We start from the raw sequence: 19,971 nt of genomic DNA on the forward strand, positions 1-19,971 counted from the left end.
CGCGTGTGCCGGTTTGTTCACACTTTGTTTCGATGGAAGACAGCCCGTTCACTCGCCTAAAAAACTAGTCCGTGTCTCAAAATGTCCTTCGTAGTCTGCTTGTGCGGTTTCAATGATGCGCTGCATTATTTGTAGATGGAAGTTTTGTAACTAGATGTTCCTATCAATTTAAATAGATTTTATTGATGATGCGGATTCTTGGTAAATAGCTCTTTCCTTAGGGTTATGACTATACAACGTCCCATATGTATATTTGCTATTTAAACCCAGGATGAATGTCCTTACTCGAATATTCTTTTATTGAAGCACCAAATTAAATGCTTTGTTCACTTCACTGTTGAATTCAGCTAACGTCTTTCTTTTTTGTACAGTTTTTGGTCGGCGAAAGTATATCCAATCTAATTATGATCGAAAGTCCTTCTCCACCTATTCTCCGCAACGAAGTGGAGGTCTTCCTTTGCTTCCCTCGGCGGTTACTGCGTCGAAAACTTTCAGAGCTGGAGTGTTTTCATCCATTCGGACAATATGGCTTAGCCAACGTAGGTGATATACGCCGTTGCCAATGCATTAAGGACAATAAATCTTCTGCCGAACCTTTCTCTCGAAAACTCATAACATCGACTAATCAGATGTTGTCATCGTCCATGTTTCCGCACCATATAGCATCTGTTAGCAAGATATATTCTGCGTTGGATTTCGAGCCTGACATTGTAGTTGGTGTTGATGCTGGTTCCAAGATAGACAAAATTATTCACGACTTCGAAGTTATAACTGTCAATAGTGACGTGGGAGCCAAGTGGCAAGTGCGACAACTGTTTGGTTTTATGGCAGGAGATATTTCGTTCTGTCGTCGTTCACTATCAGATCCATATACTTCGTTACCTTATCTGGTCTGTAACAAGGAGAACTACCGTCGAGGTTTTTGAAGCCAATGATATTAATATCATCGGAGACGCCAGCAGCTGTACACTCTTATAGAAGATTATGCCTTCACGATTCAGCTCTACAGCTCGCAGATTTTGGAGCCTTCCTCTTTGTGGATTGGATAGAGCACACTTAAATTTCAATCGTCGGGCATGTTTTCGGCCGACCAAGCTTGCCCTATAACACAAACATAGTAGGCTCAATTAGAACCGTGGATAACCTTCCGGTCTACTCGAAGAGTTATCCATAAGCTATGGCAGCGGCAGAATTTGTTAATGCAGAAATCTCTAACTTATTACATGACGAAATTGTAAGCCACTCACGATCCAATACAACAATCCAATTTGGGTTGTCGACAATAGATTTAAAGTCAGTCTTCCACCAGATAAAATTTACATGAAAATATAGAGAAAAGACAGTCAATAAGCGAAATCTGCCGGATGCCATTTGGCTTTAAAAATGTTCCCAGCGTTTTAATAAAAGAAATAGGAAAAACCTGTCATGTTAACATTGATGACGTAATATTGTTCTACGGAATGCAGCACGGATATTGACAAAATCCTTACCGAACTTCTTAACGCTACTCACATGTGTGTCTATGGAAAAATCCAAATTTTTCCAATAAAGTATTCAATTTTAAGTCTTTACAGTATCAAAAGATGAAATAAAAACCTGGGACCGAATCGCGGCACACGTTAACGAGCGAAATTCAAATATTTTTTTTTGTTTTCGGACCGTTGTTCTCGCTATCGAATACGCTCTTTCGAAATTTGAAATTTCCTCATTCGATAACGTGTTCTCGTTTGTACGAAAGAATCGAAATACTATATCACTCGTTAGCTATTTGAGAAACGTTACGGTACCAATAAAAAAAAGGTTTTGAATATATCAGTTAAAAATAATCGGAGGTAAAATGTAAGTTATTTTTCTTTTATTGAGTTTATTTAACATATATTATAATTATAACTAATGATTTAAGGACAAATGTAAACAAAATAAATATGCGTCAAAAAAATTTGATGAGTAATTTTATGCTACAACATCAGAACTCAACAAATAATATTTTGCCTAATTGTGGGCAAGGCAAAGTTGCATTAAATAAGCAATGGGATGCATTGACGCTAAAACTTAACTCTGCCGGGCCACCGATGAAAGATGCTAAATTTTGACGAAAAGTAAGATCAATACAAGTAAATAATATATATTAATTAAAAAAATAAAATAATAGATGATTAAAATAATAATACAAAATAGGTATTTGCTGATCAAAAGTACAATATAAAAAAGAAAATTTTTTTCAACAAATCCTCGAAACGAAGGACTGGTAATGGTCAGTACGAGGAAAAGCTTTTAACTGTACCAGAAGAGCATCTCCTCCAAGCTACGGGGATAGATGTTGCAGTGGAAGTAAAAATCTTGAGAAACCAATTGCTTAAAAGAAGAGATCGCTACAAATAAAAGAAGATGTACATAAAGCAGATATGCAAAAAAAACTCATGTGCTTGATATTTTAAAGAGAAAAGTTCAAAAATAAACACCAATATATACGATATGTTAATTCCAAGTTCCTGTTTTTATTGAAGACATATTTATTAAAACAAAATATGAATTAAAATGTTGTTGGAACATTTAATTCAATTATTATCTAAATATAGCATAATATGATCCCTAATTTTATGACCATTGCCGAACTTTGCCATCTTTTCAGGACTATACATTTGGTGATGTTTTTCATCTGAATCAGAATTTAGTAAATTTATGTACAATTTATTACACATATTGTATAAACGTATATATATTCAATATTTACATTCAAATTCAAATACTTGTTTTGTTTCATATTTGAATGTATTCGAAAATGTCATTTACAGCTACACCAGGGAAGTTATTTCATAAAATTTCTATTCGTTTCATATCGACACGTTACGAAATTTCACTCGATACGATTACTTGCTCGCTTATGACTGCCGCGATTCGGGCCCTGTTCCGATAGAATTAAATACATAGTAAATTGGAAGTTCCAAAATCTTTACAAGCCTCCCGCTAATTTTAGGGACTTACCATCAACAATTTCTAAAGGATTTTGCTACTATTGCAAAGTCTCTGACAAAATATTTCCGTTGTGAAAATGGTAAGATTAAGGTTAATCAGTCAAAGAAATTGAAACAAAACTAGATGCCAATGCACTTGATGCTTTTAATAGAAATAAACGAATTATCACCTCCGAAGATGTGTTTCTCCTCTACTCTAACTTTTGCAAACCATCCGAATTTAGAGCAGGTGTAGAGTAGGGTGGGTCGATTCCGGACTTTTTTCGATTCGGGATTTCTAATAGTGCAGAAAAGTTGCCTTAGTACTTCCTGATTCCAATGCAACTTTTTGTTTTGAGATCGGATTGCATCTACCTAGCGCCTGAAATACGCATCTCATGGCAAAATCTCGTCAACAACTCGTTATAAGGGAACAGTGGGACGGCATTTCAAACTCCTTACGTACAGCTGCAACCGAAACCATTACTTTTCGGAAAGTGCAAAAGAACAGCTGTTACGACGAGGAGAGAAGACAGGCTGCCTATCTCGCAACGTTACGATCGACCACAATACGTGCGGGATGGGATAGATATCGAGAGTTGAAGAGGGAAGCGAGACGCATTTGCAGACAGAAGAAGAAAGAGGTCGAAATGCGTGAGTACGAAGAGCTTGATAAGCTGGCCGACAGGGGTAATGCTCGAAAATTCTATGAAAAAATGCGGCGGCTTACCGAAGGTTTCGAGACCGGAGCATACTCCTGTAGATCCCCCCCAGAACTGATAAGGAGCATGCATCGGCTTCTTTGTAAAACATGGTCGGACGAAAACATGCCCAACGATTGGAATCTAAATGTGCTCTGCCCAATCCATAAAAAAGGAGACCCCACAATATGCGCCAACTACCGTGCGATTAGCCTCCTCAACATCGCATATAAGGTTCTATCGAGCGTATTGTGTGTAAGATTAAAGCCTACCGTCATCAAACTGATTGGACTTTATCAGTGTGGCTTTAAACCTGGTAAATCAACAACGGACCAGATATTCACCATGCGCCAAATCTTGGAAAAGACCCATGAAAGGCGAATCGACACGCACCACCTATTCGTCGCTTTCAAAGCTACTTTCGACAGCACGAAAAGGAGCTGCCTTTATGCCGCGATGTCTGAATTTGGTATCCCCGCAAAACTAATACGGCTGTGTAAACTGACCTTGAGCAACACGAAAAGCTCCGTCAGAATCGGGAATAACCTCTCCGAGCCCTTCGATACCAAACGAGGTTTCAGACAAGGCGACTCCCTATCGTGCGATTTCTTCAATCTGCTGCTGGAGAAAATTATTCGAGCTGCAGAACTTAATCGAGCAGGTACAATCTTCTATAAGAGTGTACAACTGCTGGCGTATGCCGATGATATTGATATCATCGGCTTCAACACCCGCGCCGTTAGTTCTGCTTTCTCCAGACTGAACAAGGAGGCAAAAGAAATGGGTCTGGCAGTGAACGGGGGCAAGACGAAATATCTCCGGTCATCAAGCAAACAGTCGTTGCACTCGCGACTTGGCACTCACGTCACTGTTGACAGTCATAACTTTGAAGTTGTAGATAATTTCGTCTATCTTGGAACCAGCGTAAACAACACCAACAATGTCAGCCTAGAAATCCAACGCAGGATAACTCTTGCCAGCAGGTGCTACTTCGGACTAAGTAGGCAATTGAAAAGCACAGTCCTCTCTTGACAAACAAAAACCAAACTCTATAAGTCACTCATAATTCCCGTCCTGCTATATGGTGCAGAGGCTTGGACGGTGTCAACAACGGATGAGTCGACGTTGCGAGTTTTCGAGAGAAAAGTTCTGCGAAAGATTTATGGTCCTTTGCGCGTTGGCCACGGCGAATATCGCATTCGATGGAACAATGAGCTGTACGAGATATACGACGACATTGACATAGTTCAGCGAATTAAAAGACAGCGGTTACGCTGGCTAGGTCATGTTGTCCGGATGGACGCAAACACTCCAGCTCTGAAAGTATTCGACGCAGTAACCGCCGGGGGAAGCAGAGGAAGAGGAAGACCTCCACTCCGTTGGAAGGACCAAGTGGAGAAGGACCTGGCTTCGCTTGGAATATCCAATTGGCGCCACGTAGCGAAAAGAAGAAACGACTGGCGCGCGGTTGTTAACTCGGCTTAATCGCGTAAGCGGTGTCTACGCCAATTAAGAAGAAGAAGAAATTAAAACGATTGCGTGCATTTGTAAAATAATTTTACCCTCAATAATATCAAGTCGCAGAATTTGTAGTGAGGCCAAATATCAAAACATCCACCAAATCCATAAAATGGTGAAAGTCCTATTCCAACATATCCTGGAGAAATACTTTATGTAGATATCACTCATTTTAGATAAATTTTCTAAGTTGATAACATCAAGAGCTACAGTTTATACAAAAGAGATGTTTATGAAGTTGTTAAATTTGTTAGAGCCATCAAAACTTTAGTTTGCGACAATGAAAAGTGTCTAAATTCTGAAACAAGAACGTACAGAAAAATCCCGTTCATAGTACTACCAATGGTCAAATTGAAAGATTTCATAGTACTCTTGCGGTAATAGCGCGCTATCTCTAGTGTCTCTGAAAAACTTGCGACAACTAAATACAATCGAACAATTCATTCAATAACTAAAAACAGACCGACAGACATATAGTAATTCATGCAATTCCAAAATAGCTTAGCAACAAAATACGAACAGACTTCCAACGACATAATGCAAACAACAAACCTGATAGTACGGACAAGGAGATAGAGTTTTCTTTAGAGCCAACAATAGAACAGTAGTAGTACAACTCCCATAATATCCCAATTAGATCCAAAAATAAAGCTGTTTATGAGGACTACCCCTTTTAGTTTCATAAGACTAATAATTCGATTTCCGCAGCAATAGCAGAGAAGACTGCAATGCCAAACGACTCTTTGAAAGTAACGTTAATCACATATTACAACTTTTAGATGCAGTTAAATTACATCTAAGATACTAGAGGAATTAATATTCTGGGGACCTAGCATAAACTCGGGATTTTGTAGAAGAATCTTATTTCTTGACGTAGACAACGTATACGCAGTTATAGCCGAGTATACATACTAAACCACACCATTCACTGTTTGGCGCCAATTGGAGATTCCAAGCGAAACCAGGCCCTTCTCCACCTGGTCCTTCCAAGGGAGTAGATGTGTTCCTTTTGCTCTGATTCCCTCAGCGGGTACTGCGTCGAATACTTTCAGAGCTGGAGTGCTTTCGTCCATTCAAACAATATGTCGCTTAATTCGCTCAACTATGTCAATGGTGTTGTATATCTCACACAGCTCATCGTTTTATCGAAAGCGATATTCGCCGATGCCAATTCGCAAAGGAGAATAAATATTTTGCAGACCTTTCTCACCAAAACTCTTAACGTCGACTCATCAGATGTTTTCATCGTCCATGCTTCTGGAGCATATAGCTGGACGAGAATAATGAGTTTGGTTTTTGTTCTTCGAGAGAGGACTTTACTTCTAGTACGAAGTAGCACCTGTTGGCAAGAGACATTCTGCGTTGAATTTCAAGGCTGGCGTTGTTTTTGGTGTTGAATTATCTACGACTTCGAAATTATGACTGTTAACAGTAACGTGGATTTGACCCCTCTTCGCGTCGGTGACACTCTGTTATCGTCGTGGAGAGAGTGTGCGGGGGTTCTGTTAGTTGCGTTCTTTCCTAGGTCGGAGGTGTAGGTACCTCAAGCACAAGAAGTGCCTGTCCCTCCATTAGATGATGGGGAGTTGGGGTACGCCTTTCACCTGGTTAGGTCTGAACGGTCCCCAGGTTTTGGTGGTTTTAACGGAGAGATGTGTAAAAGCTTATGGAAGTTCATTCCGGAATACCTGATGCCATTTATAATAAGTGCGTCTGGGAGGGATACTTTCCACGCGAGTGGAATAGTGCTAGGGTCGTTCCCTAGCACTAATTTCCACGCGAGTGTCCTTGGCATATTTGTTGACTTCAAGGGGGTGTTTGATTACCTAAGCTGGGATCGAGTGGTGTAATGGCTGGAGGAGCTTGGCTGTCCGCGAATTACTCTTTGGCAGATTTATTTTTCGAACAGAAAGTCTCTTGTCGGCATGAATGGGAGTGTGGAGATTTGAGTGGTTCGTGGCTGCCCGAAGGGTTCCATCTGTGGACTATATATTTGGAACCTTATGATGGACACTCTGCCAAGGCAGCTCGAGCCACTCTGTAAGTGTTGTGCGTATGCGGACGACCTTCTTCTTATGGTCGAAGGTCGCTTGCAGTCATAGAGCGGGCGGGAGGAGATCTCTTAGAAATCGTTAAAACTTGGGGTGTAGGTGTGGGGTGGACATATCGAGGGAAAAAACGGTGACAATGGTGCTTAAGGTCAGATTGCCACCGGTTCGTCCACCGATTGTCCGTGTGAATGGGGTCAGCATCAGATATGTGACGGAAGTCAAATATCTGGGGTTGACCATGAGGGGAAGGATGTGTTTTGCTCCACACTTGGCGAATGTGAAGGAGCGACTGCAGGCAACCGTTGGCAAAATACGACGCGATTGGGGTTTCGGACGTCGTGCTGTCCGCACCATATACCGTGGCTTATTTGTGGCCCGTGCCACATATAGAGCCACTGTATGATAGGAGACAGCTACGACTGTCTTGGGGTCTGAAAAACTGCCCTTAATTCAGCGTTGTATGATGCTTGCTTATTTGTCTGTATGTTGCACCGTCTCAACGGATGCTAGATGCATCCCTCTTGACCTGATTGTCATACAACGTGCTGTTGCATTCAGGTTAAGAGGGGGCTTGAGTGTGTAATTTCTGCGGAATGACTGGATTTCCGACGCTGATGTGGAGAGGGAGGGATATGTAGGGAGCAAGAGGCTTCTAGATGATAGGGTTAGATGTAGGTGGCAAGAACGTTGGGACAATAGTCCTAACGGCCGAGTGACGTACGAGCACATTCGGGACGTTGGGTTCCTTGAAGATAACCCAGACTTCAGATTTTGTCTGAGTCTGAGTTTTCTGCTTACGGAGCATGGGCCTTTGAATGCATTTTTGTATCAGAGGCACCTATCGGATAGGTCGGGGTGTTTTTGTGGGGCGGAAAATTGGTCGCATTTTATTGCTGGACTTATGGCAGAGGTTTTAGATGTGCCTCGAACCCGACCAAGGTGGTTAGTGTGTAAATTCCACTGAAAATGCTTAGCATTCTCAGAGCTCTGATCAACGCATTGATTGCAACAGTGGATAGGGAGTCGCCTTGTCTTAAGCGTCGTTTGGTATCGAACGGCTAGGAGATGTTCTTCCCGATTCTGACGGAGCTTTTGGAATTCCTCAACGTCAGGTTAGAAAGCCGAGTTAGTTTTGCGAGTATATCGAATTCAGACATAGTTGCATTAAGACATCTCCTTTTCGTGCCGTCAAAAGCAGCTTTAAAATCGATAAGTTGGTGGTGTGCGCCGAATCTCTTTTCAGCGATTTTTTCTCCTTTTTTGTGGAATGGGTAGAGCATACTCAAATTCCAATCGTCGGTCATGTTTTGGTCCGACCATAGTCTACAAAGAAACTAATGCATGTTCCTTATCTGTTCTTCGTCGCCATCTCCAGGTGTTATGCTTTCACTGCCATTCATTAGGATGGAGGAGTATTCGCTCCACAATTATAATATGATCTGGGCATCAGTCACTAGATCACCTTTGGGGGTTGTATTAGAGTTTGCTCCAGTCTTCAATACTTCTCTCTCACCTTTCTGTTTTTGTCTGGAAATGCGGCTCGCTTCCCTCTTCAACTCTCGGTATCTATCCCATCCCGCTCGTGTTGTGGTCGATTGTAACGTTGCGAGGTAGGCAGTCTGTTTTCTCTTCGCTGCGACACGCCACTTCTTGTTCTTTTTCATTTTCTAAAAATCAATGGTTTTCTCTCTCTCATTGTTGTTTGCCCTGGTGTGGAATCGGCCAGGGTGTTTTGTAAGCGCGGCCGAAGGCTGCCAATGCACAAAGGAAATCTAAAAGTTATGTTAAATAGGGTATATCACCTTCTTTAAACCACATTTTCTTTAACGGATATTGTTACAACTAAACAATGTACGGTTTCTTTTTTCGCGTTTTGTAATTATTCATATTCATCTTATTTGAATGCCTGTATCTAATAGACAAAATTATAAAAAAAAAAGCAGTATATAAAACTAAAAATAATCTTAAAAATTTAAGTGTGTTTAAAGAAATGTGTGCAAATTCATCAGGTAAGTTAATATAAGTTTTAAATTGATAAAAATATAACTTAAGGCATTTAAATAGATTGTATCGGAGCGTCAACCAGCTGAGGTGTCGTAAGGCGAACAAATGTGCTTAAAGCGTCGGAAGTGAAATCAATGTGGAATATTGTAAAAATAAACATTCGATTGTAAAGGAAATACATTTTTGCGGAAGAGCAAGGATTAATTTTAAAATTAAAAATGTATCGTACACCTAAAATGCCAATGACGCTATCATTAAATATAAGTAGCACTGTTGGGGTGTTCCCATGCCGGAAAGGTGGTTGTCGGAACCGAACTGCGTTGGCAAGGTCAAGTGATATCTGGTTCGACAACGTAAAAATTCCACTTCCTCAAGTATTTTATTTAATGTATGCGTATGCATCCCATTGGTCGCATACGGAAGTGAGAAAAAACAGCTTAATCAGGGATCTAGCGCTACCATTTGTGACTGGTATAATTACTGCCGCGAAGCCGGCACATATAAAAGAGGAATTATAACAAAAGTAATAACAATAAATACATTATTGTTTTTTTTATGTAATTAATATATCTTTTCTTATTTTAGGGCGGAGAGTCGAAGGCTACTGGGTTCTTGGGATGGGAATGACGACCTTAGGCTGGAGGTATTTCCCGGCAATGTGAGGTCTGCTGAGGTGCTCATACCTTTGATAGAGAAGCACGTGGCAAAAGGTAGTATTATATGTACCGATTGTTGGAAAGCATACGACTGTCTGTCCAGTCACGAGTATGAGCACCGACGGATTAATCACAGCGTCTGGGATAATCCGTCCAACGCAGAGGACGGAACCCACACTCAATGCACCGAGTCTCAGTAACGCGTAATTGTGAAGATTTTTCTAACTTAATTTTTGAGTATATTTGGAGAAAGAATATAGCAAATAATCATTATGATCCCTTTTGGGAAATTATTAGATGCAATTAAGCATACTTATAAGCCCAACCTAAAACCTTTTTTTACTACAATGGAAAATTTATTTCAGAAGATGGTATTTGTTTCCTGCCTTTGAGTTTTTTTTTTCTTTTTTATTTATTCGATAAATGTGTAATTATGGCAACACTTATTATTTGTCAACACGGAACACTTTTGTTATTGTGCATGTAATGAAACTTATGTCAAATATAAAATGCTTATTTTAAGCAAATATCTAAATAATTACTGAAAAATAAATATGTAGAAACAAGTAATGAAGTGCAAGTGTATAAAAAGCATTTATATGAAAGAAATAATTACTAGAAATCAAGAAATTGCAAGATAAAATTTGCAAAATTTTCGACTTTTAATGCAAATATCTCGAAAACTATAAGTTTGCGGCGGCTATAATCTGGAGCATCAGCCCGATCCAACCATTCCACTTTTAACCCTGAAATCGTGGGATGGTATACTAAAGTTTCCCCCAAATAATATACATATGCATGTATGTTTTTATTACACAGATCCTGATGCATTGGTTGCTTCAGCTGATACCAAGTGAAAATGAAATGAATGAGATACCATCCTCTTCGTCATCAGCACAGAAAACAAAAAGGAGTAGCAATGAAGACCTTCTCAAAATTGTTAAAAAACGAGCAAAAGTTGATGTAACATTATTTAAATAAATCAATTGTAAATGAAGAAAAAGCCCTAAGTTTGATGGAATAAACAAATACCATTCATTTGGTGTTACATAAAAATACTTAATTAAAGTATGTTAAAGTATATGTATATACGTATTCTATGACAAAAGTATGAGGATATGTAATAAACAAGCCGAAATTGCTTGTCTTATTGCGATTCCGCTACTGCTTTCACATTTGTCCAATATTTTCTGTGTTTTCTTGTTTAATCCATTGCTGATTAACAGTGTCGTTTCTGTTGATGCCTATATTACGCAAAATGCTACAAGATTTTGTAATTATCTTAATATTTTTTATATTCATTCATTTATATTAATTGCGAATTTTGGAATCGTAAAACTACCTTACCTCGACAAATGCGCCTGAAGCGGAGATGCAAATATAACCGTTGAGTACCATTCTTTAAAGTTAAATTAATCACAGGTTTCGGATCGATGCATCGGGTACCTCGCCATTTGCTATGGGATATTTGTTTAGTCATTCTGAAAATATCATGGATAATGTATCAGCTATAAAACGTGAATAGAGCGAAATAAAAAAAATTCCAAAATTCTTAGCTTACGTAAAACTAAAAAGTAATGGTTACTACTGCGAGAGGCTTATAAGTTTTGGCTGCCATTCAAGTCAGTGTTAAGAGGTTTTTTCAGGTGTTCAATTTTACCATCATAATCGATTCTAAATGTTCCTCAGATAAATTATATCTCAAATCTCCCAATATCAATCTGAGTGCCGAAAATGACCTTTCTACACTGACTTGAGTGGCAGGTACAGAATGAACAATTAAAGCTAATTTTCGAAGCCATGGATACGCAAATTTTTTGCTCTCCCAATATTCCAATAAATTAGCAGAAGTATCCAAACGTTTTTCTTTATGATTATCTATTTCAAAATACGCTTTTCGGAGGCTGTCATTTATTGACGTAGGAATGTCATCTTCATCCGAAGACGAATAATTCATCTCCATTGACTTTAAACCGTCAGCTAATAAAGATCGAGAGCTTGCAACGGAGCTTTCATCTATTAGAAATAAGTCTTCTGCAACAGGTGGTGTCCAGCAGGAAAATCGCTGAGTTTCAGTGTTTTGCTTAAATACAATACAAATAAAAAAACATTAAAAAAATAACAAACAAAACATTAAAAATATATTATAAATTATTACAAATTATTTTAAATTTATTGTCTGGTACGTGGTAAGTTTACTAGCTGGAGCACCATTTTTTTTAAATGATTTTTGGCCGAATTTATTTTCTCATTTGACAACACACGCTTAAATCTGGGGTCTAAAAATAGGGCTGCATACATAGTGTCACATTCAAGCAACTTTGTTTGCCTTTTTTCGATGTGATCCAGAAGTTGTATGGTCATCTCAGTATTGAAGTCTTTTAGAGTAAAAATAAGCTCTAGCCAATTTTTATAAACATCTCCGATCAATAAATTAGATTTTTGTAGTTTCAGCGTCAGAGTATTTACTGGTTGTAGAGCCTGCATAATTTTTTCTAGTTCCGCCCACTCATGTCTTTGGAGTTGCTCGGATAATGGCAAATTTTCACAGCAAAATTCTTTTAAGTGTAGAAGTCGCTTCAACATATTATAAGTGGAACTACTTTTTATGCTATGTCTGGAATAGAATGAAAAATTAACAAAAACACATTTTGTACATGCGAAGTTTAAGGAAATAACTTACCGATATGCAGGTGTTCTCAAATATTTTACACAATCCCGCGACTTATTCACTACATTTGTATTTAAGTTATCTAAAAAGTCTTTAACAGCTAACTGCAATGTGTGGGTAGCACATTTAATAGAAATAATATTTTCGAATCTTATATTGCACACAATACTTTCGTAATTGTCTTCTATTTCACTGTCACTTTCTTCGTCATCACTATGCAATGATAACAGCTACACCGCTTTCACCATATTCCTGCCGTTATCAGTGGTTACTGCATAAACTTGCGCCTTATCTATATTGAAACTTTTCAAAACATTTTCAATTTTAGTGGTTAAAATCAAGCATGGCTAGTGTAAACATTTCAAGTTTATTGGATGTGATTATTTGCACATTTACACCCAAAATAGCCCGATCGTGGCGAGTAGCTGTATCCATTTTTAAGCAAAGTATTTTATTATAACGGGTGATTTTTTTGAGGGTAGGATTTTCATGCATTAGTATTTGACAGATCACGTGGGATTTCAGACATGGTGTCAAAGAGAAAGATGCTCAGTATGCTTTGACATTTCATCATGAATAGACTTACTAACGAGCAACGCTTGCAAATCATTGAATTTTATTACCAAAATCAGTGTTCGGTTCGAAAATTTTTTATCGACAAATTTTGTTCAGCGATGAGGCTCATTTCTGGTTGAATGGCTACGTAAATAAGCAAAATTGCCGCATTTGGGGTGAAGAGCAACCAGAAGCCGTTCAAGAACTGCCCATGCATCCCGAAAAATGCACTGTTTGGTGTGGTTTGTACGCTGGTGGAATCATTGGACCGTATTTTTTCAAAGATGCTGTTGGACGCAACGTTACGGTGAATGGCGATCGCTATCGTTCGATGCTAACAAACTTTTTGTTGCCAAAAATGGAAGAACTGAACTTGGTTGACATGTGGTTTCAACAAGATGGCGCTACATGCCACACAGCTCGCGATTCTATGGCCATTTTGAGGGAAAACTTCGGACAACAATTCATCTCAAGAAATGGACCCGTAAGTTGGCCACCAAGATCATGCGATTTAACGCCTTTAGACTATTTTTTGTGGGGCTACGTCAAGTCTAAAGTCTACAGAAATAAGCCAGCAACTATTCCAGCTTTGGAAGACAACATTTCCGAAGAAATTCGGGCTATTCCGGCCGAAATGCTCGAAAAAGTTGCCCAAAATTGGACTTTCCGAATGGACCACCTAAGACGCAGCCGCGGTCAACATTTAAATGAAATTATCTTCAAAAAGTAAATGTCATGAACCAATCTAACGTTTCAAATAAAGAACCGATGAGATTTTGCAAATTTTATGCGTTTTTTTTTTTAAAAAGTTATCAAGCTCTTAAAAAATCACCCTTTACTCTCGCAACAAAGTTGCTAAGGAGAGTATTATAGTTTTGTTCAAATAAAGGTTGTTTGTAAGTCCTAAAACTAAAATAGTCAGATATAGGGTTATATATACCAAAGTGATCAGGGTGACGAGTAGAGTTGAAATCCGGATGTCTGTCTGTCCGTCCGTCCGTCCGTGCGAGCTGTAACTTGAGTAAAAATTGATGATGGAACCTGGTACACGTATTTCTTGGCTCCATAAGAAGGTTAAGTTCGAAGATGGGCAAAATCGGCCCACTGCCACGCCCACAAAATGGCGAAAACCGAAAACCTATAAAGTGTCATAACTAAGCCATAAATAAAGATATTAATGTGAAATTTGGCACAAAGGATCGTATTAGGGAGGGACATATTTGGTCGTATTTTTTTTGGAAAAGTGGGCCTGGCCCCGCCCCCTACTAAGTTTTTTGCACATATCTCGGAAACTACTATAGCAATGTCAACCAATCTCTATAGAGTCGTTTCCTTCAGGAACTTCCATATACAGTTCATGGAAGAAATCGGATAATAACCACGTCCACCTCCCATACAAAGCTTATGTTGAAAATCACTGAAAGTGCGTTAACCGACTAACAAAAAACGTCAGAAACACTAAATTTTCCGGAAGAAATGGCAGAAGGAAGATGCACCCAGGCTTTTTTTAAAAATTGAAAATGGGCGTATCTCATTTACTAATCTAATTAATTTTACAGCAAAATAAAAAAATATGTAAATGACGGATAATGAAATCTCGATTATCACTTTATCATACGAGAGTATAAAATGTTCGGTGACACCCGAACTTAGCCCTTCCTTACTTGTTTTTTGTTAAATTTCTTATATTATTTCTTTTTTTTAATTATCACACTGATCTTTCAAATGGTGTAAAATATTTCTTGAGTTTATTTTTGGAATGTGTAGACCATCAAAAATTGGGTTTGTTAATGTATTAAATGGCTCACTATCAAAATGTGACAAGGGCACTGATTGTGTAGTTAACAAAGTGATGCAAGAATTAACTACTTCATTCAAGGACATTTCAACGGTAAATTTAATTTTTTTATCGTTTTTACATGTTTCACTGCTTTCTATTTTAACCCTTTTGTCATCATATATATGACTATGGTCCTTTTGTAAATGTCTTTTCATATTATAAGTAGTTAAACAGAGTGCACATATTTTTTTTTTTACAAAGTTTACATTCACCATTGGAGCCTTCAATAATATAAAAATCACGTATGAATACATTTCGTTTTCTTCCCATTATGAACTTATATCAATCTTTTACTTTGTATACTCTCGCAACAAAGTTGCTAAGGAGAGTATTATAGTTTTGTTCACATAACGGTTGTTTGTAAGTCTTAAAACTAAAAGAGTCAGATATAGGGTTATATATTTGGTGGTGATGCGGTACTAAGAAGAATTGTTGTCCACACTTTGGTGGTCACTGACGAACTATATTTCAATTTAGTGCTTTTGATCTCACATTCTTACATTCGTTAAGTTTAAGGATAAATTACATAAAATGGCAAACTTAAGAAGTATAGTACGAATAAATATTATGTACAGTACAAGTCAAAATTAGGAGAAATTATTATAACTGGTGTAGAGTGGTGATCTCCACATTACCCCCCTTCTAGATTTTTGTGAATTGACTTGCAATACATCTTGGGGGTCTGATGTTTGTTTAGAATTAACAGCTGGTTCTTCATCTGCTATATTGTAACTTGGCTTGAGGCGGTCGATTGAAATAACGATGCTTTTGCCTTTTATTTCGATTGTAAAATTTTTGTCGTTTTTTTAAATAACTTTGTAGGGTCCATCGTATGGTTGTGTCATAGAAGGAGTTACTCGATCGTTGCGTACATATACGTGTGTTGATTGAAATAAATTCTTATTTACGAATGGTGTACTTGGAGAATGCCATGAAGTTTCGACGGGACGAATTTTTTGAAGATGATGTCGTAATTTTTCAACAAAAATTGAGTTCGGCTGCATATTTGGTTTTGTAGTAAAAAACTCGCCAGGTAATCGTGTTGCGGTTCCGAATAACATTTCGGCTGCGGAAGCTTTTAAATCTTCTTTAACGGCATTTCGTAGTCCCAGGAGAGTAAGTCCTAAATTATCTACCCAAGATTCTTTTCCGGTGGCTAGTATGGCGTTTTTGAATGAACGGTGCCACCTTTCAATCAATCCATTCGTTTGTGGATGATACGGTGATGTACGTTCACGCTGAGTACCTAATGTTAGTAACATCTCTTGAAACATTTTGGATTCGAATTGAGTTCCTTGGTCTGTGATTATCTTCTCAGGTGAGCCGTATCGTGCAACCCACTCGTTCAAGAAGGCTCTACATACTGTTTCTGCTTGAATGTCGACAAGAGGTATCGCTTCAGTCCATCTCGAAAAGCGATCGATGAGTGTAAGACAATATTTGAATCCATGATTAAGAGGTAATGGTCCAATTATATCAACGTGAACAACTTGAAAGCGTTGGTCTGGCATTTCTAAACGTTGTAATGGAGACTTGATGTGGCGTAAAACTTTGCTGCGACTGCAACGGATGCAGCCACGAACAAATGCTTTGCAGTCCTTTCGCATATTTACCCAAACAAAATGTTGAGAAATCATCTTTAGAGTTGCGTTGGCTCCAACGTGAGCGAGGTCGTGAACATTGTGTAGAATCTGCTTACAAATCGTTTGCGGTACGATGGGTCTAACTTGGCTCATTGAGACATCGCAAAGTAATGTAGCGTTGCTGCCTTCCAATCTGAAATGTTTAAGTTGTAAGGAGTGTTTTATCTTACCATTAACAAGTGCTTGAATGTTTGAGTCAGATTTTTGTTCGTTGGCCATATCAGTGTAGTTGATTGATGTTATTGTGTTGATACGCGACAATATATCTGCGATTTGGATTTTTGAACCCGGAATGTGACGGATGTCTGTTGTAAACTGACTAATATAGTCAAGTTGTCTAATCTGACGAGGTGAACCTTTGTCGTTGCGCTTATGAAAAGAATAAATTAATGGCTTATGATCCGTATAAATGCATGTTTGATTGCCTTCGATTAGGAATTGAAAATATTTTATGGCGAGATAAATTGCAAGAAGTTCTCTATCGTAAACTGAGTAATACTTTTCTGTTTCGGTTAGACGACGTGAAAAATATCCAAGGGGTTCTGATTCATTATTTACTAATTGGTGAAGTACAGCTCCTACTGCGACATCGGATGCGTCTGTGAATAAACGGAGTTGAGCACCAACATGAGGGTATGCAAAAGTTGCTGCATCGGCCATATTTTGTTTACAATCTTCAAAAGCGTTGATTGCTTCATCTGTCCAATCGATACGAGTTTTATCATTGCGTTTGTTTCCTTTGATAATTGTTTGTAGAACGGCTTGACGTTTTGCGGCGTTAGGTAAAAATTTGCGATAGAAATTGATAGATGCTAGGAAACTTTTTAAATCGTTGGCTACTGTAGATCGTTTAACTTTTAAAATAGCCTCAACTTTTTCTGGTAGCGGGCGAATACCTTTATGCGTAATGATGTGACCTAAGAATTTTATTTCTTTCTTACCAAATTCACATTTCGATGGATTAATTGTTAGACCAGTTGCGCGGAGTCGTTGGAATATCATGTGTATATGTTTCGCATGTTCCTCCATGTTTGCTGAAGCTATGCATATGTCATCAACATAAGGAAAGGCGAAGTCAAGTCCTCGTAAGGCCTCATGCATGAGGCGTTGAAAAGTTTGTGCTGCATTTCGTAGACCAAACGTCATATGAGTAAACTCATATAGACCGAATGGTGTTATTTTGGCTGTTTTCTTTATGTCTTCCGGTCGAACCGGTATTTGATGGAATGCTCTTTGTAGATCGATCTTGCCAAAAACTGTTTTTCCTCGTAGGATTGTTAAGCAGTCATGAATAAACGTAATAGGATAACGGTCTGGAACGTTGATTTTATTGAGGGCACGGTAATCTCCACATGGCCGCTAATTGCCGTCTGCTTTGGGGACCATGTGAAGCGGACTAGCCCAATTGCTCTTCGAAGGGCGACACACGCCTATTTGCATCAGATATTCGAACTCAGTGCGTGCAGCTTTAAGTTTTTGTGGTCGAGCTTTCGAGCACGAGCTGTAACGGATTGACCTTGAGTTTTAATTACATGACATACCTCAGTCTTTACTGGTTTTCGATCAAGATTCATTTCTGTGAGGTCCTTAAATTCCTTGAGTAGCTTTGCGAATGGACACTGTACGTCGAAAGCTTTTACCTGTATTTAACCACTTACCTCGGCGCTAGGTATTTCCGCACAAATTAACTAGGAAGTAAATGTAGTAACAAACACCGTTTGGTTGGCGTTTTTTCTTTTGGGTTTTTTTTTTGAGTTTTATTATCCTTTTTTTTCACTGCCACTGCACTTTGTAGACAATATATATATAATCGATATAATCATAAATAAAAAATGGATCGATGTATAAAAGGGCTAGTTGACGCTGCGTGATACACGTTCGTTCGGTTCGAGATCGACGAAAAGAAGTGAAGGTCGTCCTCTCGAACGGTCGGTTTTGATTGTTGGGCAGTGTAGAGTTGTGGTGTGATGTTCGTATGTGTGATATATATTCATGTGTAGTAGTGTGTGGTGTCTTCATGTGGAATGTCTGCATGTGTGGTGTCTTCATTTATGGATCGCGTTAGTGTGGTGTGTTGTCGTGTGGTTGTTCAGTGTCGGATGTATAAAGGGGAGAGCTACCTCATCTAGCCACCCCGGCCCCCCTAGGCGAATATTAGCCTAGCAGTCGCTGTAATTGTTGCAGCGTGGCAACAACGCTGCTAAGACCAGTGGAGCGACGGTTTGATGTACGATGTGGCCGGCGCCGCGGGGATGCTTCATTTCGCCTTGCTCTGGACGATGGAGGAGCAACTAGCCTTCGGTGCCGACTGGGCTGCGGTGACCGGTTCGTGGCAAGCTGTCGCGCTACAGGCCGTTTTGGGGTTCGATGCAGCATGGTGTGGTGCGGCCTATTGCACAGTTGGCATAGGGTCACTGATGTGCACTCCTGTGTGGTGTGTACCGTTGCCAAGCAGTTCAGGCAGTGCCCGTGAGCTTGAGCAACCTTCTGCCGTTGCATGGGTTGCATGCTGCGGAAAATGCTGCAGTGTTGCAGCCGGTGTGGGTGCCGACATAGGGGACATCGGCTGCGCTGATGTTCTGCTACGGGTGTTGAGGACGGTGGTAGTGGTCGCGTGCCACTACGAGGAGCGGTAGCAGTGGCGGTTGCCGCTGGAGCTCGAGGCGCTGGAGTTGCCACAGGGCTTGGCACGGTTATGGTTGACCTTACCGTTGGCGTTGGCACAGTTGGCATATCCACATCCATGGTAATCTGTGTGGGAGGAGGAATGTAGTTAAAATGTGTGTCATTAAAATGTGTATGGCGATCGTGCCACGTTATGTGGCATGAAAGGGTCGTCACGTAGATCGACCATTGCATTAGGTTTCGAAATAGTTTAAGCGAGTTTTTTTTATTTGCGGGTTTATTACGTCGGGTTTTTGGTTATTTGATTTGCGTTACGATAGTATCGGCGGTTTTTTCTTTATTTGCGGTTTCGTCAATGTATGGTAGAAAACATAGTTTCACGAGTGGTCTTGTTAATATACCGCTTTGAGTGCGGAGATCAACGACTCGTACATGACCGTCGGAACCGTAGTGTAGGGTTTCAATGCGGCCAAGCCGCCATTCTGTAGGGGGTAGACAGTCATCATGGATGATGACACAATCTCCAAGCTTTGGCGCCTTTTCTGGACTCTTCCATCTGTACCTTTTATGAAGGTCCTTTATATATTCTTCCTTCCATCGGCGGCTGAAATCGTGATGGAGAATTTTGATTCTCTCCCATTGATTTAATAAGGATAGCGACCCCACGCCTGGCTCAGGTGTGGCCAGAATGGGTGCTCCTTTGAGAAAATGCCCTGGTGTTAGGGCTGTGAAGTCAGAGGGATCTTGCGAGAG

The 19,971-nt window shown here is 39.4% G+C and overlaps 3 protein-coding genes and 1 pseudogene across 20 annotated transcripts in view; 3 read left to right on the plus strand and 1 right to left on the minus strand.

Annotated features, from left to right (window-relative positions):
- LOC105224078 (voltage-dependent L-type calcium channel subunit beta-2) overlaps positions 1-19,971 on the plus strand; it is a 995,088-nt gene that overhangs the window by 389,623 nt on the left and 585,494 nt on the right. The window lies entirely within an intron of this gene.
- Positions 1-19,971, plus strand: part of LOC125780351 (uncharacterized) — a 296,278-nt gene that overhangs the window by 226,890 nt on the left and 49,417 nt on the right. The window lies entirely within an intron of this gene.
- The window catches only part of LOC125775546 (uncharacterized), a 121,528-nt gene that overhangs the window by 81,524 nt on the left and 20,033 nt on the right, over positions 1-19,971 (plus strand). The window lies entirely within an intron of this gene.
- LOC125775447 (uncharacterized) lies at positions 10,973-15,692 on the minus strand (annotated as a pseudogene).

This window comes from Bactrocera dorsalis, chromosome 1, assembly GCF_023373825.1.
Source record: "Bactrocera dorsalis isolate Fly_Bdor chromosome 1, ASM2337382v1, whole genome shotgun sequence".
NCBI lineage: Eukaryota > Metazoa > Arthropoda > Insecta > Diptera > Tephritidae > Bactrocera > Bactrocera dorsalis.